At 37.5% G+C, this 24,845-nt stretch overlaps 1 protein-coding gene and 1 pseudogene across 6 annotated transcripts in view; both read left to right on the forward strand.

The window, feature by feature from the left end:
• CTNNA1 (catenin alpha 1) overlaps positions 1-24,845 on the forward strand; it is a 332,795-nt gene that overhangs the window by 229,433 nt on the left and 78,517 nt on the right. The window lies entirely within an intron of this gene.
• Positions 10-23,794, forward strand: LOC132659825 (voltage-dependent anion-selective channel protein 3-like; annotated as a pseudogene).

Genomic DNA, 24,845 nt, shown 5'->3' on the forward strand with positions numbered 1-24,845 from the left:
GTTGGGTCTGAGGTATTTTAACTGTAACTGTCAAATGTGTTTTTAGCTTATTGACTTTTGGGTGGAGTAAAATTTTTCAAGGAGTGGATAGATAGCTTACTGTGTGTCCCCTTTCTCCTCAACTTTTTAGTGTGAAAAATTTTAAGCTTATAGAAATACAGTAAACCCTTTATCTAGATTCACCAAGTAACAGATAAATATGTTTGTGTGTATAAATATATGTGTGTGTGTGTGTGTGTGTGTGCATATATACACCCCTTTTTTCTATGAAACATTTGAAAGTAACTTGTAGAAATTGTATTTCTTCATCTCTGTCTACATATTTCAGCGTGTGTCTACATGGATAGTAACCTTCAACACCCCTGAAATTCTTTTACCACATCTAGGTGACCATATAATTTTGAGCAAAAGGGAATATTGAAAATATTTATAAAAGATGAAGTTTCTTGAATGAACTGTATACAATGTGATAAGACTAGGTTTTTGCCAAGTAGAGCAAAGTCGGACATGACTGAGCAACTGAACTGAACTGTTGTGTTAGGTGAAGTGAGTAGTGTTTTTGAACTCTTAAGATTTGTGTTTAAAAACCAATACTGTGAAATTTAACACCTTTTTTTTTTTTGGCTGTGGAAAACACTGTACTTGTTTTCTCTATCAGTAATGTGTTTTTTACTTCCTTAAGACTGTTCCATTTCAATTATTTAATGCTGGTTTAGGGTTACTATAGTTTAGATCTTGTATCCAATATTTTACTGTGGTAAAGAAGGAATAAATTAAAAATTATAGTGAATCATTTTAAAGGGAAGAAGGACAATGCAAATTATTTCTAACTAGTGATTTTTGTCTACTTAATAGTTTTCAGGAAAAGATCTTTGGTACTTTCTCATATGTTCATTTGCCATACATCTTGTTTGTTCATTTATATTCTTACACAAGTGAACATATAATGGTGGGTCATGATAGAATTCCTGGGGTGAAGATGAATGCCTTCCTGTGTTTATCTTGTGTCTGCCACATTGTGAAATTAGTCAAGCACTTTGAATTTTTTTAAGCCATTGCCATGTTTTGATCCTATGCAGTCTACCTCAGAAAAATGAGATTAGAGGCTTAGTTAAATCAGATGGAAAAAGCAGTTGATAAGTCAACAGTGAAAATGTGGGATGCATTTAAAAACCCATACGTAAGCCTGGAAATCAGAAAATACAAAAAATGAATTATTTGAAGACTAACTCAATGATATTGGAGTCTTAAAGAGGGAAACAAAGGCCTCATGGCATGTATGTGCATCAGTTCCCTGCTATCATGTGCAGTGCTGAAGTGATGCGAAAGTGTCTAATAGTTATGATTGGGAAACCACTTTAAAAACAGCCTTTTTAGGGGAGAGTATGTGGTAAATCTGTTCTCGTTGCTCCATACCAGAGCTTCCTTATCAGTCTAAAAAAATATTCCTTCAGTCTTAGGTTTGGTCAGGTCTTGGGCTAGTCACCTCTTGGATTCTTTAAATAGTACTTTGTATTTTGTGCCATGGATGTAAGTAAAAGTGGGAAATATTCATTTATGCTGAAGATATGGGGACCATAATAGCCATCTTACATAACATCTTACTCTGTAAGTGAAAGCTAGAGCAGTGATTGATGTTGGGTAGAATTTAAAGGATTATGATGGGGCTTTTGAAGGGAATTATGTCAAGATTCAGAAATACATTTTAGAAAAAAATTTCTGAGCATGTTTCTCCTAAAGATAAAATATTTTAATAGTTCACTTGAATTGACTCACATAACAGTGATCAGGCTGTGTCTTGTCCAGAAGTATTGGAGTGAGGATAAAGTGGGAGGGCAGTGAAGCACATTTGAAGAAACCTTAGGGTAAAAGGATCTGCAAGAAGCAGCATCAACTGGGGATAGGGTTTGCTTATTCACGAAGCATTCAAAAACCTCCAGTGACAGTCAGAACTTACCTGGCAGTATCTTCTTGTCACTCAGTTCATACTGTGTGTCATCTGCAGAGTAGTGTGCTGGACACTGTGTAAGAGGAGGAATGAGGCTCTGGTCCTTCCCTTCAGAAACGTACAGCATCTCTACAGTACATTTTTTGGGAGTGCCATCATAGATTTTACTAAAATACCATGGGAATTGCAAGGAGGGTGAGTTTATTTCTAGCTGGGAAACATCAGGCAATTTATCAAGTATTTATTTTATAGTCTTTGCATTGAGCTTTACCTTGATTTTTAAAAGATGGTTCACTTTCAGTTTTGATTATTTCTTTTGAAAAATATTAGATGAGCAATTATGGTATATGGAGAATTGGGACAGTTTGGATTAATTAAAACTGGTTCAGTACATAGAACTTGTTGATGGAGTGGTAAAAATCCAGAAAGGCTCATGTAGTTTTACTTTTTCCTCTTCTTGAATTCTCCCAGTCATGTCATAATTTTTATAGATACATGCTTCAAAAATTTTGTTGTAATTTCTTGAGCCTACCTTCTTCATCCTGTGTTGCCACTTAAGTTACATTGGTGTTTCCTCTGAGGCAGTGATTCTTTTTTTTTTTTAATTTAATGAAGTTTTATTTTCAAAGTGTACAGTTGATAAGATAGGGCAGTGATTCTTAACTTTGGATGGAAATTAGAATCCTTGGGCAATTTTTAGAAATCATGATGTCTAGATTGTACCCAAACTAAGTCAAAATTACCAGATTCAGTTCCAGGCATCAGTATTTTTAAAAGTTCCCCAAGAGATACCAATGAACAGGTAAGGTGGAGAGACTGCTAGGATGGTTTATTACATTTGTCCTTTTTTGTCTCCGTTGCCATTGTCTTATTCCAGGCTCTATTCATTCACTTTCTCCATTTCCAGTTTGTTCTACCTGCTCAGGTCAGTCTGAGCTTACACGTTCATTATGTTTTTGAAATTCCCTTCCTACTTGAGTAAATCTAACCTGCTCTTCGTTCAAGGCTCACATTGTGTCCCCCCTGCCCCCCGCCCCCATCTCTTTGCTGAAGGCCATTTCAAACTACACCATTCTATATTATTTCTTGCTACTTGAAGCAAGTAGCGCTCAATTGTTCTTGAATTGTTGCTTAATTGTATTTCCTTTATCCGTGCAATTTCTGCAGCTTGGTTTTAAACTCTTTAAAGATGGGCCTGTTTTAAAAATATTCTTTCAGGGTCCAGTGTAATGCTAGAAGAGATACTCAATAGGTGCTTGCTTCATAAGAACTCATGCTGACTTGGGAAAAATGGATAAAGTAAACAGTTTGGGATATTCTTGGTGCTAGGAATACATTAGTGAAAAAAATAAAGATTCTTGTTCTTATTGGTCACATTCTGGAGCGTTATGGAGGAGGAGGCCATGGGTGGTTTACCCTTGCTTCTGGTAGATTTTTCAGTTTTTCAGTATACAGATGACATTTTTGGAAAAAATTAAATCAGATACTCTGAAATAAGCAGTGAGGGTAAATGATTATAAGGTGGGGGCCCAACTCTCTTTTAAAGGCTGCAAGGGCCAGAAGGTCAGCAGCCTTGATGCTGCTTCTTGCATTGTAGTTCGGAGAGTTAATAGGTGATGTTAGATCTGTTGCTGACTTACTCTGAAGCTTTAAGAAACATTGATGTTAAAAATAATTCATTTGACTCCTGCTTTCTTAACATTATGGAAATACTTCAGATGCCTGACAGTGGAGGGTTTTTGACTGTTCATTGGATCTCTGTAGTTTCACAAATGACTTCCCAGGTTTCCTTGATATGAAATGTGGTTATTGTGGTTAAGTTTAATTGGTTCTTGGTTTATCAACCTAAGATTATTCTGCCTGTGAGGATTCTAGGGAAGGAAAAACAGCTTGGATGGGTTTAAAAGTGAATGGATTGAAAGTGAAATGTAATTGAATTTGAAAAAAGTTATTGCCACTTTGTTTATTTTTCCTAATTGAAAGTCACACATGTGCATTAAATTATTGAACCACCATTGCTACTAACATTTAGGTATATGTATTTCCAGTTTGTCCATTTTCTTGTATGCATTGTTTTCTAAATTTTAAAATAATGTTTTAACCCCCTTAATGTTCTCTACATAGTCATAAGATATTCATAGAATGTTCAGACTGTTAAGTTAATGGGACATCAGTATGGATGGACCTGGAGGATATTGCTGAGTGAAATAAGCCAGACACAAAGGACAAATCCTCTATGATCCCACTTCCATGAGGTTCCTAAGAGTTGTTAAATTCATAGAGACAGAAAGGAGAGTGGGAGTGCCAGGCACTGGGGGAGATGGGAATGTTGAGTTACTGTTTAATGGGAACAGAGTTTCAGTTTGGGAAAATGAAAAGTTCTGGAAATGGATGTGGTGATGGCTACACAGTAATATAAATGTTCTTAAGACTTGTGACCTATATGCTTAAAATTGACTAAGATGGTAAATGTTATGCTATGCAGTTAACATAATAAAAATAATAATGAACAAAATGAAAAAACAAACAACCTGAATGTTAATTGTTAAATGTTAACAATTTTAAATTTAACAGTGTTAAATGTTAAACCAGGGTTTAACCTGGTTAACAGGTTAAAACCGGCTACTAGTTTAATGTGTTCAAATTTGTTTCTTAAATGTGTACTTGACTTTGGAGCCCAATTCTGTGTTATAATATTCTCTGAAGATATTTCAGTGCCAGTGAAACACCTCCTTCTGAAGAGCTCTATACTTGGTACAGCTGAATTCTTTATTTCACACTCTTCCTTCTGCTAAGGGATATGCTAATCCTTAATGTGGTCCTTTCTTCCTTTGTTAGGTCATGTGCTTTGAGTTTTTCCCAGTAGTAGAATTTATTAGGACCAAACTTATTTGTTTCTATTACCATACTCATATTCCCCTCAATAAACAAGTGAACAACTCTTCCCCCCAATCCAAAACCCTCTTCCCCCACCCAGTCTGAAAATTCTTAACACAATGTCTGAAACATACTCAGTCTTTGAAGTGAATTCCATTTGGGTGTGTTTTGTTTGTTTTTTTGCCACATGCACAGCTGATGGGATTTTAGTTCCCTCACTGGGGAGCAAACCTAGTACCTCTGCAATGAAAGGGCAGAGCCCTAACCATCACACCACTAGGGAATTCCCAGAATTCCACTTGGTTGGGACCTTAGCAATCTTGTCTAGCAGTTCAGTCATGTGCTGAGTTACTAGAATTAGAATTTGTGATAGGTGAGAAGAAGTACATGTCTTGGGCTTGAGTAGCTTTAGCTTGGTTCCATCCAGTGTGGTAACCAGTAGGCATACGTGGCTATTGAGCACTTAAAATGTGACAGATCCAAATTGAGATGTGCTGTGAGTGCAGACTATACACCAAATTTCCAAGACATACTTCAATGAAAAAGCTGTAAATACCTCTATCTCATTGATAATGTTTTGGATATATTGGGTTAAAATTTGTTCTTAAACGTATTTTTTTACCTGTTTCTTTCTACCTATGGCTACTTGAAAATTTTAGATTATATATGTAGTTTTTATTTCTTGCTTGCCTTATATTTCTCTTGGATAGTTACAACTACTGCATAGCCAACCAGTTAAGAGGAGTAGCTAAAGAGTTAAGCCATCAACTTTTTCCTTCAGTGTCTGGATGGTAACTTACATAGTAGCTATTATAGCTTGTATTTTTTTATACTTTAAACTAGTTTTAGGCAGAATAAAATTGGTACAGCTTAAGACCTGGTGAGGATGATATTGCTTAAGGTTAAATTTGTCTTTGTTCTTGCCCTGAAACATTGGAGGCAGTGATTTTAGGACCTTTAAAGAGTAATGAAGTAACTAGACATTTTTTGTATTGGACTGGGCCTGTATTTGAGGGGTTTGATTATGTTAACATATCAGGTATAAAATTTTTATCTGATTAAGATAATAGATATGGAATGTATGAATAAGGTGCAGTTAATGTTCGCTCTCAAAGATATATTGTTATTGCAGTGAAGGGAAGCACTTAAGCTAGATGCTGATCTCTTCTCAGTTTTGCAAATGCTTTCCTGGAACCACTTTAGCAGAGCCAGAGCTTCCAAGCTTTGGAAGGACTCTTCGAAGAGCTTGTTACTGCATTATTTTGTGGCTACATTTCCTAATTTTCAGAATTAGAATAAGTTATTTTATTTCTGATTATAAAATTCTCTGTTCATTATATATCACCATTTTTGGTATATAGCATGCCAGACTTCATTTGGACTGTGTGTGTATGTACACATTTATCTGTTCTTATTGTTTCTTTTTTTGATAGCAGAACTAAGGATTATTGTACTATTATAGTACTTACCATATACTGGTCATTGTGCTGAGAGACAGATATTATTACCTGTTTGACTACCATAATAACCCTTATTGAATTGTTACTTGCTCAGAAATGTAATCATATAGCTGCGGTTTGAACTCATATCCCTGTGATCCGAAAAATCTGAACACTTACTACTTTTATTATAATGCATCTTTGTAAGTCAGAAAATAAGATTTTATACCATCATCTTTAATAATCATGGAATTTTTCACTGTATAGCTCTATAAATGAAACTTACTACCAAAATACTTTACAGTAAATAAGGTAAACCCAGGTCTTGTATAGCTGCTTGAAGTGAGCTAAACAAGAAAGGAAAGCTCTTTTAGAGTATCCTGCAAAGCTAGACTCTCTGGTGTTGCTTGATGTCATAGATGTTTCAGTTGGTTCTGTGATATGCAGCTATAGGGCCTGAGTTTCGTTATATAATACGCTACAATTTCCATCTTTGTGTGAACCCTTGGGTTTCCTGCAGTAGATTCTTCCCTGTATTGCTAGTCCGTAGTTCTGTAGCTATATGATTTTATTGATTGGTTAGTGTAAGCTTCGGAGAAGGCAATGGCATCCCACTCCAGTACTCTTGGCTGGAAAATCCCATGGATGGAGGAGCCTGGTGGGCTAGAGTCCATGGGGTCGCTAAGAGTCAGACACGACTGAGTGACTTCACTTTCTCATGCACCGGAGAAGGAAATGACAACCCACTCCAGTTTTCTTGCCTGGAGAATCCCAGGGAAGGGGGAGCCTGGTGGGATGCCGTCTATGGGGTCGCACAGAGTTGGACACGACTGAAGCGACTTAGCAGCAGCAGCAGCAGTGTAAGCTTTTCTGTGATCTGCCTAGCATATTTGGAGAATTTAGGTACAAATAGATGTTGCATTGAATGCAAAATTCAAACGTGTAGGACTTCTTCCTCTTGACATTTATGTAATTTGGAAAGCATATTTGTCAAAAATTGTATGATTTTCTTGTGGTGTGAGATGAGAAGTTTAAAAGACCTTAAGTCTGAGGAAGATGTCTCTAGTTGTATTTTATGTTGCTTTCTAAGAGGTGTGAGGTACTTCTAGCTATGCCACTCTGGCATTATGAATTGCAGTATATAACAGGCAAGATCTAACCTTTTGTACACAGAAAGATGCATGTTTATATGTTAGATAAGATGGCACTGGCTTAATGGAGCAGTAGTGGAGCGATCTCTTGAAATTAGGATGATGGAGCAGGGCCAGAAGCCTGTCCAGTGTCAGGCTGCATATGAATTGAGTTTTAGCCTTTACCTTAATAATGTGATGCCTTTTTTTTGAGGTAATGATTCATTTAGGACTAGTTTGACTGAGAGAGTGAGTTGTTGGAGGGAGGAGGGTACTTTGTTTACTACAGTATATACTTGTAGCAAGTCTTGATCAAAACAGTCAGTTAGGAACAGTGTTGGTCCGAAGAAGACCTTTAGTGATGACCTGGCAGTGAGAACAGGCACTCTGGTCGGAGATACATGTAACACACCAACTTACTGTGACCTAGGAAAGGCTGCCAAAGATGTCTTCAACAAAGGATATGGATATGTCATGGTCAAAATAGATCTGAGAACCAAGTCATGTAGTGGAGTGAAATTTTCTACTTCTGGTCATGCACTGATAAAAGGAAAGCATCAGGCAACCTAGAGACCAAATACAGGATCTGTGGACTGACCTTCACCCAGAAGTGGAACAGACAGAAATCACTTAGGAGAATAAGTTGGCTGAAGCTTTGAAACTGACTCTTGATCCCATATTTGTACCAAACACAGGGAAGAAGAGTGGGAAATTGAAGGCCTCGTATTAATGGGATTGTTTCCATTTTGGCAGTAATGTTGATGTAGATTTTTCTGACCAGCCATCTGTGGTTGGACTGTGTTGGCCTTTGAAGGTTGGCTTGCTGGCTATCAGATGAGTTTTGACACAGCCAAATCCAAACTGTCACAGAATAATTGTGCCCTGGGTTACAAGGTCACAGACTTCTAGCTGCACACTCTTGTGAATGATGGCACTGAGTTTGGGGGGTCGATCTACCAGAAGGTGAATGAGAAGATTGAAATGTCAATAAACCTCGCGTAGACAACTGGCAGTAACAACACCTGCCTTGGCATTGTTGCTAAGTACAAGCCGGATTGTAGAACTTCTGTCTCTGCTAAAGTAAACAATGCCAGCCTGATGGGACTGGGTTACACTCAGACCCTTTGACCAGGAGTGAAACTGACCCTGTCAGCTCTAATCGATGGAAAGAACTTCAGTGCAGGAGGGCACAAGGTCACACTGGGATTTGAACTAGAAGCTTAATGTGGTTTTGAATAAAGCATCAGCTTTGTTCCTGGAGGTGAAGAGAAATGAACCCACTATGTTTTGACCTTAAATTTCGAAGGTGTGAACTTTTTATTCTTCCAAAGAATTGTAATCCTCCTGTAATCCAGCCCTCACTGAAGTTCAGGTACTGAGTCCATCTTAAGGGAGGTGCTTAAAGGCACGCCTGGAGGTTGTCACGTTCGTCCACATTTCAGTTCAGTTCCTCACTGTTCTTTTTAGTGTGTTCTTCAGTGATGGTGTAGTGTCATGGTACAAAGGAGTTGACCATCATGTCCTGCATGTCCCACACCACTTTTTCATGATTTGGTAATATATTGACCTCTGTACGGTAGTAGAAATCTTTGGTTTTGCATCAGAGTAAAATAAACCCATCACATTTTGGAGGGTGGGGAAGGCCAGTTATCTCTGTGATAGTGTTTGCATTATCCTTTTTCTTCAACTATTTATCAGTGATATTTGACCTTGAAAGTATAGAATTATAAATTTTAGAATTTAAAAGTAACATTAGTTATCATAGTGACAAATTAAACTTACTAGGTAAAGTCTTGCCTGCCATCTGTTTTTGTAAACTTTATGGGAACGTAGCCATGCTCGTTCGTTTATGTACAGTCCATGGCTGCTTTCCCACTGCAGTGACATAGTCACGTTGTTGTGACAGAGATGGAATGGCCCTGAAAGCCCACAGTATTTGCTGTCTGGCCCTTTACAGAAGTTTGCCAAACTTTAATCTAGTCCAGCCAACTAATTTTTTTGAAGGTTTTAAAATACAAACTCAGTTTTTCTTATTGGATATGATATCATTTAGGTTATATATTTCTTCTTTGATAAATTCTTAAAGTTAGTTGCTTTTAAGGAATTGGTCCATTTTATCCATTTAATCAAGTTTTATATGAGAAAATTGTTTGCAGCAGTCTCTTATTATCCCTTCACTGTTTGTGGGGAGTCTGTAGCCACATTCTCTAATTCATTTCTAGTGTAGGTAATTTGTGTCCAGTCTCTCTATTTTCTTTGCCAGTCTTGCTGTAGGTTTATCAATTCTATTTATCTTTTGAAACAACCAGCTCTTTATGGTTTCATTGTGTGTGTGTTCTTCCTCTGTTATTTTCAATTTCACTGATTTCTGTTCTTCATTGTTTCTTCTGTTTCCTTTAGGTTTATTTTGTTCTTTTTCTAGTTCCTTGAGGTAGGAAATTAGGTTATTGACTTGAGACCTTTTCTCTTTTTTAGTGTTAAGATTTAGGGCAAATTTCCATATAAGCCCTGCTTTGTCTTCATATTTCATTTTTGTTTAGTTTAAAATGTTTAAAAATTTTCCTTGAGTTTTCCTCTTTGACCAGTGGATTGTTTGTAAGTACAGTATGTTTAGCTTCCAAGTATTTTCTTGTCAAATTTCTGTTACTGATTTCTTGTGTATGTGTGTGCACAGTTGTGTCTGACTTTTTGTGACACCGTGGAATGGAGCCCGCTATTCTCCTCTGTTCATGGAATTATCCAGGCAAGAATACTGGAGTGGGTTGCCATTTCCTACTCTAGGGGATCTTCCCAACCCAGGGATCGAATCCTTATCTCCTGCATTGACAGGCGGACTCTATCTCTGTGCCACTTAGGAAGCCTTTACTGATTCCTAGCTTAATTCAAATTCAGTATGGTCAGAGAACATATTTTGCAGGACTTTAGTTTTTTAAATTATTTATTGAGATTTGTTTTATGACCCAGTAGTGCTACCTTTGTGATATTCTATCTGTACTTGACTGTGGGTTGTTTTTTTTTTGCTATTGTTGGTTGGGGTGTTCCTTTAATATATATGCTAATTAGATTCAGGTTGATGACATTGACCGATTCAGTTGGTTTAGTACTTCTGTACCTTGATTGTTTGTTTATTTGTTTATTTAGAGTCTGCTTGTTCTGATAGTTACTGAGACGGATACAGCCCTGTCTGCCAACTGTAATTGTGACTTTGGCCCTTTTTTATTTCAGTTCTCAAGATTGCTACTCTGTGTATTCTCTCCAGGGTTTTTAGTTGCAGTCATTGGGATAGACAGGGTGAAATGTGTTTACTCCATCTTAATCAGAACTAAAACCAATCACCTATTTTCAAAACAGCCTAAAACCTGGAGGTAACTTGGCTCTGATCATACCCAGGTAAGAATAGTTAAGATTAGAATTGAGAGTTCTGATTTTTAGTCCAGAGCTATTTTTGGTGGTCTCTTTCATATGTGATGCCAAGGATGGTAGGTAATAATGCTTACATCAAATAGGTAAAGCTTGATCCAGTGGCCTCCCCCATAGCTGTTTTCTCAGCTTTCAGACAGCCATTAATAGCTGCCCTTCTGCCTGACTTTGTTAGAAGGCACAGAGAACCACTCAAGACCAAGCAAAATGAAGAAGATGGGAAAACTGATGGTGGCAATGCAAAAATACGAAAACGCCTTGAGAGAAAAGAGCATTTAATTAACTGTAGCCTGGAACAGGGTGAACAGGGATCTGGGTAGTCAGTGACTGAAGCTGCTGTCCTGTCTTCTTGGCTCTGGGTGATACCTTGGTTTCTTGCTCTGTCTGTAGCAGAGAGCCAAAGCAGCAGTCTCCACCCTCAGTCTGCATCATCTTGTAGTTCAAGCATCTAATCTTAGCTGACAGAAGATCTTATTCCCACCCCACCTCATTTTAGTGTGGAAAGGAAAAGGGATGCCATGTTTGACATGAGCACAAAACTAGAAAATGCTGTGTACATGTGCAAATTGGTATTGTTTTGGAAAATTAATAATACAGTTCCTCCTTCCTCATCTATTCTTTTTACTTTTGGCAAAGTTGTCATGTTGAGAATAAATCGATTCATTGAAAATAGTGTCATTGTTTAAATGTAGCAAATTAGGCATTTTATCTTTTTTAATAAAATAAGCCTGTCTGTCTAGAATACCCATATAGGACAAAAATTTTAAATTAAAAGCTTATCAATCATAACTTTCTACCCTAATATTTTCTGTCCAGTCATCTTAAAATTTTTTTAAATTTAAATTGGTTGTTTTAGAGGACCTAAGGTAGTTAAAAAGAACTCATTGAGTTTCCAGACTGTCCTTGCCAGAGACAGATGTGGCCCTGGCTGCCAGGAAATTTCTTTCTGTGATTTCATGCCTGCTCTCTTGAAAGTTACTTTGGTTTTTATATTTCTTCATCACAAAAATCAGTGGAATGTGATGTTTTTCTTCTCTGAGTGGATGTCCCTTTTTTTTTCTTTTAATGTTGAATCTGTGTTCACATCAGATGACTGCTAAATAAGTACTTCACAGCTGATAATTTACTTATTTTAAAGTGGAATATTCAGTATTTAGAACCAGAGACTGCTAAGAACGGATTTTGTTTGGCCAGTCTCTGAAAACAGCATAAGACCTTTTTGTAATGGTGTAATTTGGAAATGTACCATAAAGAAGATATTTCACTTGAGTTGCTTTATGCTAAAATAATAACTAGTCAGTAAATTGTCTTACAAGTATTATTTTCAGATGGGTTGAAGTGATTGACCTCCTGGTTTACTTCAGTTGCAGATATTCTAACTTCGGATTTTTAATTTGCGGTTTGTACTTATAGATGCAGTGTGGCATCTTACTTCAAGGCTTTCTTGCTAACAGTTCTTTAAATTTAACTCCAGAACTTACTTATCCTGAATTATTTCTCCCTGCTTTGAAGGAGAATTATTGGTTTTGTAGATTCACATAAACTCATCTTCTAGGAATAAAAAGATCTGTGTTTTGACTTGCCCTTGTTTCTATATGGACATTGCATAACCTGAAATATTTTATAAGAAAAATTCTAGATGTTTGATCAGTGTACCCAACTATAATCTTTAAAGCTCCTAACAATAAATGCACTTGTTGCTGGGAAATAGATGTATGTGTTTATGTTGCCTTTAAGATTCTGTATTGGTGAAAATACTGGAAAATTGTTTAGTTTTTTAAAGTTGGTCATTTATATATACTTTTACTGAGTCATTTTTTTTGGTGATAAAGGAATCCCTTGTACCCTTAAACGTTTTCAAACTTGGTTTATCTTAGGCTACCAAAATTTCTTAATTTAGAAAGTGGACTTCAAATCATTAGTAAGACATTTGTTGAATTATTCTGTTTCAAAGCAATATTGAACTTTGTAGCATTTACCAAAAACTTCCATTTAAAAGTGGAATTCTAATCACAGTATTTGTTAAAACGGATTCCATTGACTAGCTCTTATTTGCTATCTATAGATCTTTCATTTTGGCAAACTCCAGAGCACGAATCAAACTTTTTTTTTTTTACTTAGTTTTCCCTGCCAGTGCAAAATTAATTATTTTCTTAAAACCACTCTGAATCAAGAATTACAGTAGTTTGGGAATTCTCTGGTGTCCAGTGGTTAGGACTCTGCCCTACCACGATCCCTGGTCAGGGAACTAAGATCCCACCCATGCTGCTGCTCCTGCTAAATCACTTCAGTCGTGTCCGACTCTGTGCGACCCCATAGACGGCAGCCCACCAGGCTCCCCTGTCCCTGGGATTCTCCAGGCAAGAACACTGGAGTGGGTTGCTATTTCCTTCTCCAGTGCATGAAAGTGAAAAGTGAAAGTGAAGTTGCTCAGTCATGTCCAACTCTTCGAGACCCTGTGGACTTCAGTGCACCAGGCTCCTCTGTCCATGGGATTTTCCAGGCAAGAGTACTGGAGTGGGTTGCCACTGCCTTCTCTCCCCACCCATGAGGTATAGCCAAAAAAAGAAAAAAGTTTTATTAGTTTTAGGGTTTTGATGATAAAGGCCAGTAACTGTATATTTGCAATTTGAGGATTTGGACGAATGACAATTCTTTTAACCCTCAAGATTTGACCATCTGGAGATGAACATAGGTTTATGATGAATGCCTTATGAAATGACATGATGTTGTAGATTTGTTTTAAAATACCCTACCCCAAAACTAACATAACTATTACAAATGAAACAAGAAAGCAGAAAGTTGATGGCTGGTAATACTGCATAAGGAAGTTCTTTTTACTAGTCTTAATCTTTTTGGGGTTTGGAAAAATACCGTAATAAAAAGTTAAAAGACATATCTTGTTATTATGGTTATTTGAGTAGATGCCAGCACATTAGATATTTAAGGGCACAGTCTTTGCCATGTCTTACAGCCTTTCTGAAGGCATTTGTCAGTCTTGCAGACTCTAAAAGAGTTTGCTTTATTCTATCTAGCCCCCTTCTCAGTCCCCAGTTCTTAGATTAATTAATTCTCTTGGGAATTTGTATGGGAAAATAATGAGAAAACGATGCAGTTAGTAAATGAAAACTGAAGTAAGAGCTTATGCCTTTAAGTAAAGTCAAGGTCATGAGGGGTCATGGCAAAATGAATTTGTGGGTGGGCAGCAGCTGTGAATTAGTTAGGGCCCATGGAGGGTAACGTTGGGTCAGACATTTGAGACTGGAGAGTGGTGCAGCCAGTTAGGAGGAGGATCCTAGGTTTCCTGTATCGCTTCTGAGGCAGGTTGCCCAGCTGTGCTTGGTTTCTTGTGCATTTGTCCTTGAAGTAAACCCTTTGTCACTGTATTTGATTTGAGTTCCTTGATTCTCCAAAAGGAGTGTAACTAGTGTAGTCATTGAATGATGCGGTATTCTAAGCTAAATTGTTAGCAAGCACTTTTTTTAGGTCGGAAGTGGTTGTTACTTAATCATCTAGGCATTCCGTTGTCTACTGCCTCAAGCATTATCACAGCCATTGCCCTCCCTTGAATCATAGTTTTAAAGCTCTATCATGTGTAGTAAGAAATTTTTGTTTCTTATCTATACTTGATTATTATTTTTTTTCCAATTTGAATGTGCTTTATTCCCTTTTCTTTCTTTTTTTTTATTTTTTATTTTTTAAATTTTAAAATCTTTAATTCTTACATGCGTTCCCAAACATGAACCCCCCTCCCACCTCCCTCCCCACGACATCTCTCAGGGTCATTATTGTATAATTTAATAGTGATGTTGCCTTTGTTGTTCAAAACTTTGAATGGAATATAATAAACGATAGTAATTAGCCAGGCCTGCCCCCGCCCCCCTCCCCCGTCACATGACTTACCTCCTATAGACTTCCTACTAATTAAGAAGTTGCCTCAGCACAATTTTAGGTGGCTTTAACAGTATTTTGTTGGCCATAATGGTTTCAGATTCCTTGCTTTCACTGTTGATTATGAAAATACATGGCCTCTAGCTAGGAAAAACGGTGTTTGAATATAAACATTCTTTGTACTGTTGCATCCCGCCTGCCCCCCCTTTTAACCACTCTTTTTGTGGGCAAAAGCTAGAATGGGGCAGTCTGACTTAGAAGAGATAATGCTGGTGCAATAAAGTTTTTTAAAAAAGCACAAATGAAATTATTTTATTATAAAACACTGGAGCAAGTCTAAGACTATACCAAATAGGGTATTCAAAGACAGAAAGACTTGATTGGCATTGAAGAGTGGGTGAAGGAAGAAACAACGATAATAGATACAGAATCAGCAATTAATTATTGTACAGGGGATGGCAAACCTGGCTTGATGGGAACGAAGAACCCTTAAGGTACCATTTCACAAGGAAGATTTATTTGCTAGAAGCAGTCCTCTTTTCTTCTCGCTGACAGAGGTGTTGGGAAATGTTTGCTTTTCCCCTTTAATTTGCACCAATGTAGAAAGTTACTATTCTGATTCTAGTGATAAGCGGCTTATGGAGAGAGGAGTTTTAATCATATTACTTTTATATTATAACATCTTTGATTAACAGCATTCTTGTAAAGTGGTTTTAGCCTTTGATACATTTCCTCAGGCCCCCCAAAATGATCTACTAAAGCAGAAAGGAATGAAACCATTGCATTTAGCCTCTAGACAGCGACACATTAAGGACTAATGACTGCCAAAAGGAAATGTCAGCCACTGAGCTAGTCTACTTTCTTTGGCAGCCGAAAACCCGGTGAATCAAGTTTTTGGGGTGTATATTTAATGTGGGTGGAGGAAAAGAGTGTCTGACATTCTTTAAGGCCCTGTTAATTTTGGCACAGTTGGATTTGGAGCCCATTTCTACTTTTCTAAACCCAAGAAAGGCACGTGCCATAGAATAAGGATGATAACTTATTATGTAGATAGTATTGGATAGACACATTTTAAAATGTGTTTGATGGCTTTGTTTTTATGTATTTTTGTTTGTTTTGGGGGCTAAAAGGTAGTGCATTAATGTGTACGAGGGAATGTACTTAAAGAGTTGATTGCCTTGAAACCCTTTTTCACAAACAGGAATTACCTGAAGAGTGGATAAAATTGTGATTCTGGAGGTTTAAGGAGCAAATTTAGATTGAATACTAAAAATTACGTTTAAGAAAAGGACAACAAATTTAGGGCATTAAAACTTAAAACCAAGTATGCTCACCATGTCCTGGATATTGAAACTTTAATGTTGCTACTTAACTATTCACATCTAACAATTGGAAGAGTGATAGCTAATGGGTATACAGGGCTCCTTTTTAGGTGGTAAAAATGTTCTAATGATAATGGTTATATTTATCTGTGAATATACTTTATAAAACATCAAGTGGTATACTTTACCTGGGTGAGTTATATATAAATTATGTCTTAATATATACATTATAATAAATACATATATCTTAATACATAAATACATATCTTAATAAAGCTATTTAAAATAGTCACATGCTTTTTCACATGTATGTATCCTAATGATGTGATGAGTATTTTTAATTATATTTTCTATAGATTCATGCAACTTGTTTATCCTGTGTGAAGGGAAGACTGTTTTCCCCATTTTGAGATGGGGCCTGTGTCTTATTGCCATCAGAATGACTTTGACCACATTAAAAGCCTACATTGTGTATTTAAGTTGGCCTCTTTAATCTTCTGGTTTTCTCTTGAACAAACTAATGGCCTGTAATTTTCTGTGGCTATTTCATCTAAATTATGAATGTCAAGTAAAGAATTGTTGAATCAAAAATAATTTTAAAAATGGAGAAATCAGATTGAACATGTATCATTTCAGAGTGACTTTTTATTTTGTCTCTGAAAAAGTGGTGGATCTGTACAATATGCATATTGATGGCCCTTAAGCTATCACATTTTAAATACTATGGATTTTTTAATGTGATGATTCTGCATATAATCACTAGAATTTGATTAGCTTAGAACTCTAAGAACTATGAAAAGGAATCAGCTTTTATATTAATTACATAGTCTTTTTAGAGTAAAAACTTTTTTTGATCACAGGAATATAAAGGATTTGAAGGAGGAATTTTGATAGAAATAATGATTCTCATTAAATTATAAATATATATTTCTCATAGCTATGTTCTTGGCCCACTTGACCGAAAAAAGATGTAGCAGAGGTTGTAAGTGAAGTGGCTTGTTTAAAGCAATATTACTTTGTTAGCCTATAACAGATTTTTTTTTTTCTTTGTGGGTTATTACTTGTAGATCAACAATATGGCTCTTCAGTTTGTGTCATACTGGCTTTTTCTGATCTTTGTGCTACACCTACCGAAACAGCATGGTTGCTGCTGTAGGGTTTGCTTGTGGAGTTAAACTGCAAATCTGTCAACTTTGGTGAACCCAAGGGGCTTATGTATGGTGACATGTAGGCAGAAGTTATCAGCCTTCTTCCAGCTTTCAGTGATTCTTAGACTTCAGAAGTATGTTCAGTTCCATCATAGAAATAACAACAACTATACAAGCTTAAAATAACTCGTATATAAAATTGCAGTTACTAACAAGGGTTCAAATTAACCATAATGACTTCTTTTCAGCGTTTTTTCATTTATGTTAACCTGCTAGGTAGTTAGCACATTTTATTTCCCAATGTTTTCTACCAGACCAAACTGTTAGAGGCTCCAAAAACATTCATATGAGGGAAGGAATTTTCAGAAGTTCTTAAGCTTTTTCTGAAACAAGGGGGAAAACTGTAAACATTCATTTTTAGCTGTCATAATTTCTTGCTTAAAATGTCAGTTGAAATAGACAAATATAATCTCTTTTCCCCAGTTTTTATTGGCACTTTGGGGATATTTGTACCTCCTCCCTTTTTTTTTTTTTTTCCCTCCCCTTAAAGAAGACTCCCAGAGAGAATGCTAGATGATAGACTTTCAGGCACAGTGGCAGAAAGTAAGAAAAGATGTGTTTTGGTAGATGCAGTCACCTTTGGATCAGTGTGGACAGGTGCTATTTTAAGTAGGGAATCTCTCTCTTAAGCTGATGTCTTGGGAGACAGAGCATATGTTTGCTGCCCCAAGTAAATTTTCAATGGATTATAGAAAGGGACTATTTGAGTAGCTCTAGCTCTTAGTTCCAGAGAAGGCAGTGGCACCCCAGTCCATTTTCTTGCCTGGAAAATCCCATGGATGGAGGAGCCTGGTGGGCTGCAGTCCATGGGATCGCTAAGAGTCAGACAAAACTGAGCGACTTCCCTTTCACTTTTCACTTTCATGCATTGGAGAAGGAAATGGCAACCCACTCCAGTGTTCTTGCCTGGAGAATCCCAGGGACCGCGGAGCCTGGTGGGCTGCCATGTATAGGGTCACACAGAGTCGGACATGACTGAAGCGACTTAGCAGCAGCAGCAGCAGCTTAGTTTTGTTGTTGCTGCTTGGAGTTTAGTTCTGATGATGTTGATATTTCTTTATCTGGGGCTGAGGAGTTGAATAGAAGCTGAAAATGACAAAGATTGTATAGGCTAGTGGATTTCTCATTAGTTGTGAAGTTGTCAGGGATGCTTGTGTACATGCTCAGTCAGTTTGTGTCTGACTCTTTGAAACCCCATGGATTGTATCTACTAGGCTTCTCTGCCATGGAATTTTCCAGGCAAGAACACTGGAGTGGGTTGCCATTTCCAACTCCAGGGGATCTTCTCCACCCATGGATTGAACTTGCATCTCTTGAGTCTCCTGCATTGGTAGGCTCATTCTTTTCCATGGCTCCACCTAATGTTACTTATGTTTCTGCAGAGAAATCAGGTGTCTCCTCTGTGTGTTTAAAATTCTTTTTGCTTTGTTGGGATTTAGAGGCCTGCTCTGGGGTGGTGAAATCTACCTAATTAGAAGCTTTGTTTTCCATCCATAGATCTTTGAACTCTGTGTTTACTGATACGTATAGGTTGTTGGCATTAAGGTAAATTTCTTATTGAAAGGATTGTCAGTGGAGTGATGTTGTTCTGTTTCTTGATGGCTTCACTGAACAGGAAGAATCACTCCCCAGTCTCGATCGTCTAAACACTAAGTTCAGGATGATGGTTGTGCCTACGCACACAGCTTGGTTGGGAGCTTGTGAAACAGCCCCTGCTATTCTTACTACTGCCACGACTACCACTGCTATTCTAATAAAGCTTAGAATTTTAATTAGTTAATACTTTAAGGCTTCTGCTTTTCATTTTTACCTATCCTGCTTTCCAGTGATTTCTTAGAGTAGTTGCATTTCTCCTGTTGAGTCAAAGACCTTAATTCTACCCTCCCTCCCTTTACCTTCTCCTCTCCTCTCTCTTTGCAGTGGTCAAATTCATTTGGAGAATCTTTTCTTTCTTATGTGCATTCTGGTAATAATATCTGAAGATTGTATTAATTTTTAGGAAATACACCCCTACTGACTGTTGCAGAGGTTATTTCTTTTCATTTGTTTTAACTATCTTGCCTGATGTTGGTGGCCTTATTCCCAGATTCATAATATATTCTCTTTACTGTTAAAACGTATACTTTGCTTGGGTCTGGCACACTTCTTTATAGATAATTCTGAGTTTCCTGGCATGGAGAAGCGAGGTTCTTGACTGTCAGTGTTCATTCTCTGAATTGAGTTTTGTATAGGCATCTCTGTATAAAATCTCTTCATTATTCTTTCCTGCTCATTTGAAATTTATTTGGTGACTGCATTTGAAGTAGATTTCTAAAAATTTGAATACTATGACTATCCATATAATTTCTTTTCTTGTTCTCTCTCTCTTTTTTTTTGCTTCTCTTTATTGCTTTTTGTTTGGCTGTGCCTTGCGGCATGTGGGAACTTAGTTCTCTGACCAGGGGTCCAGTCTGAGTTGGAAGCGCAGAGTCTTAAATCACTGGACCACCAGGAGGTCCTTTCATTCGTTTTTCTACAAGTCATGTTGATTTGCTTTCTGTAGTTTATTGAAACTTCTTTCTAGCACCAGAAGATGATGTTATGAATAAAACTTTTTCTAGTCTTATTAATAAACTCACTAGCTCACTGTTTAAGAGAATTTACACACCCTGCTGCTGCTAAGTCGCTTCAGTCGTGTCCGACTCTGTGCGACCCTATAGACGGTAGCCCACCAGGCTCCCCCGTCCCTGGGATTCTCCAGGCAAGAACACTGGAGTGGGTTGCCATTTCCTTCTCCAATGCATGAAAGTGAAAAGTGAAAGTGAGGTCGCTCAGTAAATGTCCGACTCTTCATGACCCCGTGGACTGCAGCCCACCAGGCTCCTCCGTCCATGCGATTTTTCAGGCAAGAGTGCTGGAGTGGGGTGCCATTGGCTTCTCCTTACACACCTTCAGTCGTGTCTGACTCTTTGCAACCCTGTGGACTGCAGCCCGCCAGACTCCTCCCTCCATGGGATTCTCCAGGCGAGAATTCGGGAGTGGGTTGCCATTTCCTTCTCCAGGAGATCTTCCCAACCCAGGGATTGAACGCAGGTCTCCCGCATTGCAGGGAGGTACTTTAACCTCTGAGCCACCAGAGAAACCCCCTTACACACCTTAGAGCTGGTTAAATAATTAACTGAAAACAATGTTTAGGTGTTGCATATGTAGTATTAGAAAGACACTGGAACAGGTAATGTGAAGTCTAGAAGGTTTCTTTACCCTTTGATGTTTATAATCTTTATTTCTTTTTAGAGTTCTAAAATGGCTGAAGGGAAAAACCTTTGTAGTTAAGCTGGGCTGACTTAGAAGTGAGGCATGTGGGCTGGCTGACATCATCAGTCTTCACTTAGGAGATATGAACAGTTGCCTTCAGATGTTATCTGTGAACTTATTCATCGGATTAATGGTTAGTTGCTTCAGAAATGATACGGGAAAGTGGGAAAGTGTTTCATTTGCTGACTCTGATAGGTTTGTTTTGAAAAATGTAGATCTTTATTGTTAAGCTGAGATCCTTATGACTACGGTATTGCTTTCTACCTAATAAAAAGTTTTTTTAATTCTTAAAATAGGTAATATATTTATATAGTGCAAAATTGAAAGAGTATAAAAGAGTATATAGTGAGTATATATGAAGTCCCCTTTCATTGCTGTTTTCTCTAGCCATCCATTTTTTTCTTCTCATATTTTGTTTCCTTCCAGAAATGTTTTCTGTAGATGCAGTAAAGTACACACCCCCACACACACACCCACCCACACACACACACACCATTAAAGATACCTGTTTTGAGAGTTACGTTACTTAATTGTAAAAGAGACTTTAAGATAATCTCCTGACTTCTGCTTGGGGCCCCCCCCCCCCCACCACCACCACCACCAGAAGTGTTTTCTTAAATATATTCTTTGCTCTTATGACCACTGAATTGCATTCCACAGCCCCCTTTTTTGGTCAGAAGTTTCTGCTATCCTTTCACTTCTAAGAAAGCTGTTCCCCTGTTTGTCATTGCTTTCCTGCTACTTTCTTAGATATTTAATCTGAGGCCTCTGTTTTATTCTCTCTTCTGGGGCATCAGCTTCCGGTCCCTTATTGTGATGAAGTCTGTAAACCTCACATGCTTGGAATGTAGTCATTGTGTCATGTTTCTCGTCTGAATTGTTTTTCAACCAAGTCAGATTGAGTGGCCTTAGGCTAGCTGCTCGATTATTGACTGTTCTGTGTAGTATTGAGATTACTTCTCTTTAACAAATAATTACTATTATGACAGCACATCTTAGTGTATTATCTGTACAGCCAATAGGCATTTACTGTTCTCTTTGAAATGTTTATTTCGGAGTGTCGGATCACTTTACACTTCATAATTTATTACCTTTTCTCATCAGAGATGGTTTATAGTAGTCTTCATTCACTATAATAATTTTCAAGGTTTTATCATTTCACTATAGTCTCTTTCAGTTTTGCATATCTGAGAATTCCTGTGATCTTTAAATCCTAACTCTGGCTCTTGTCCAGAAAAAACATTGAATGATGCTTTCTGGTTTTAGAGCCCCAAAGATAATACCTCTGACTTTTTTTGCCTATTAACCACTACTGGGGGTTGGGGAACCCTGTCTAATAAGTCTTTTTTGTGACTGATAGTAGTTTCTGCTTTCTAATATTGGACCTTTAACTTCAGCCATAATAGAAGGAGTTTTTAGATTCAATTTAGGTGATATTGTGCATTGCCTATAGCCATGGTAAAAATACTGCCACACTGTGCTGTAGGAAGAAAGACTATTAATAAACCAAAAGTACTCTTTGCCTTGTGCCAGTGGAAAACATGCAGTAATGTAACCAGTGATAGATGCCTGGGGAGTGCAGTTTTAGGGGTACTTTCACAAAATATTCCGTGTTGAGTATATCATAGGTAATCAGGAGAAGGGAACCCATGTTGCCTTCACTGGGCTCCTATCTCACTGAGCCTCTCTTCTTATATTGCTGGGCACTATTGTGCTTGATCTCTGACACCTGGGCTTCTAGGTCCCTAAACTTCACATCTTCAGTTGGTTTTCCAGTTGATCAAGGCAACTGGTCATCTTGGGAAGTTATGCTGTAGTGCTTGTGGGTAAAGGTGAACTATGATGGGAATGGATGGTTTCTGTCTTTAAGTCAGGGAGATACTCATTATAGGTACAACTGGTTAATGGGGGTGGTGCCCAGTCAGCATGCAGTTGTACTGGGACAGGATTCTGGAAGCCTCTATCAGGCCTGGCATTAACCTTTTAAGTACTGGTGTGAGTGTGTGTGTGTGAGATATTGCAACACTTTTCACAGTGCCTTAGTGCGTTCTCATGAGTATGGGCCTTGCTGTGGGGCTGTGGGCTAATAGCCACCCCTGACCCCTGCCTCCATCAACATTTCCTGCTTCCAGGCTCAGTTCAGGGAGCTACTTTCATCTCTTTCTTGGCAATTTTCCAGGGCAGTGATTCCAGCCTCTTTTCCACTGTACATCCTCTTTTCACTGTCTTCATCCTTCTATTTTCTGTCGCACCCCCTCCTTTTTACACCGTTGTACTTTCCTTCCCAGGATCCAGTGACTCTGGTGATTACTACAGTTTAATTATAGCTGCTTTTTAGACTCTATATTGCCTTTTAAAATATAAGAAATTAGGAGTCACTTCTAACAGGTGCAGCTGTACAATACAGAAATTATAAAGGCAAAGATAATTTTTTTTTAATTTATATACACCCATACACATGCACATAGCTTTCTACACAGGCGAAACTGGAACTGTGCAGGGAAGGGAATTATGGAAAGTGTAGTTCTGAATTGGCTAAACTGACCCAACACAAATCCATCACAATCTTTCATTTGCCTGATGTGAAGTAAATGCTCCAGTGTTTCTTCCAGTTGGACTTACGTTTATAACTGTTCATTAAATAAGCTATTGCTGTGTGTGTATATGCAGAAGTAGTACCCCCAAAAGAGAAAAGATTGTTTTATTCTGGTTCTAGGAAAAGAATTTTTAAATGAGAGTATCATATAAATAGACATAATCCAAGTACAAATTCCTTTGTAAAAATTTCATGGTTGAATACAAAGTTAATTACCTAACTTTGAGCTTCTATATAATTTTCCAAAAAGATTTTTTCCCCCACACAGGCTATTTTAGTTGTTTGGGATTAGAAGCCATTTGTCTTGGCAGGAAAGGGAAGAAGCCCAATCATAGAGCTGGTTTAGCGTAGGTTTTCAGAACATTTCCTTCTATATAACATTCTATGGTAAACTTGTCTTTCACAATTCTCATTGACATCACATCTGCAGGATTTCTATACTTGTAAATAATTTTAAGAATATTTGTTTTTATTTTTACCTACGTCTGCAGAATTTGGGTATCTGTAGTTTACTTATGGATATACAAGTTCTTGAATGCAAGCATTGAATGTAACTAACACATATTCAAGCAAGAGATTCTTTCTTTAATCAAGTAAAAATGTTGGTATAAGACTTGAAATCAGAGAGAGGTGCCAAAGTTTAAAAAAAAAAAAATCTTCGACAAGAAATGAGCTAAATAATGGCATTCTCTTTGAGACAAATAGAGGCTGTTTTATTTTGTCTTGACATAGGTCTTTTTACTTCTGTTTTTCCCCAACTGAACACAGAGGACTTGTGCCTATTGAAATACTCTCTTCCATAGACTTAAGTGAAAACTGTAAATGCTTGAACGCTCTCAAGTAAGGAAAGGCTGAATGAGTAAGCTGCCAAGCATCACTGGAGAGAAACTTAAGTGAGAGAAGAAGAGGAAGAAAGAGCAATTTGACAAACTTCTCTGGCTGCAGTAGTGTAAAATACAGACATTTTGTGATACAGTGACAGTAAAGAATTTTAGGATGGGATTCATTTGACCTACTGTGTCCTCCTGTTGGGGGGAAAATAAAATCCCCCTAAGCCTTCTATAGACATTTCTTAGTTCCTTCCCTCCCCGCCGCGCCCCGCCCCCCCGACTAATTTGTTATGATGTCATCTTATTCTTTCTTGTCTCGTGTGGATACTATTCATTTAAAAGGGATAAGGATGGCTTATATATTATATTGTATCTAGAGATATTTCTTACTTTATGGGACATATACTCTGATTTCTCCTTAGGTTTTCAGTGAAAATGCTTTTCACTGATATCCCCATAGTTTTGAGTACCAGTTGTAACCACTGACAGATGTTTTCAATTTCACAGACAAAAAGTTTTGAGTTCAGAGCGTGAAGAGCAAATCTGATCTCTACAATGAGCAAAACCCATGACTGGCCTTTTAAACAAGCAAACTAACCAGCCAGTTGTATATATAAAAGTTATTGTAGATGCAGGAAATTGTAGATTCTCCAGTAGAAACCCTGTAATACCAATACAGAAAATATAATACAGGCTCAAGAGGGAGCCTCTATATAGTTTATATATATAATTAAGACTGATTCGAGTTATATGACAGAAACCAACTCAACATTGTAAAGTGTTATCCTCCAGAAAAAAAGAGAAAATCTAATACATACTGGGTAAAACATTTTCCCCCACCTGTCTCCTAAAAATTTGTACTTTGTTGAGAACTGTATTTTACCAATGGT

The sequence above is a fragment of the Ovis aries genome, chromosome 5 (genome assembly GCF_016772045.2).
Source record: "Ovis aries strain OAR_USU_Benz2616 breed Rambouillet chromosome 5, ARS-UI_Ramb_v3.0, whole genome shotgun sequence".
Classification (NCBI taxonomy): Eukaryota; Metazoa; Chordata; class Mammalia; order Artiodactyla; family Bovidae; genus Ovis; species Ovis aries.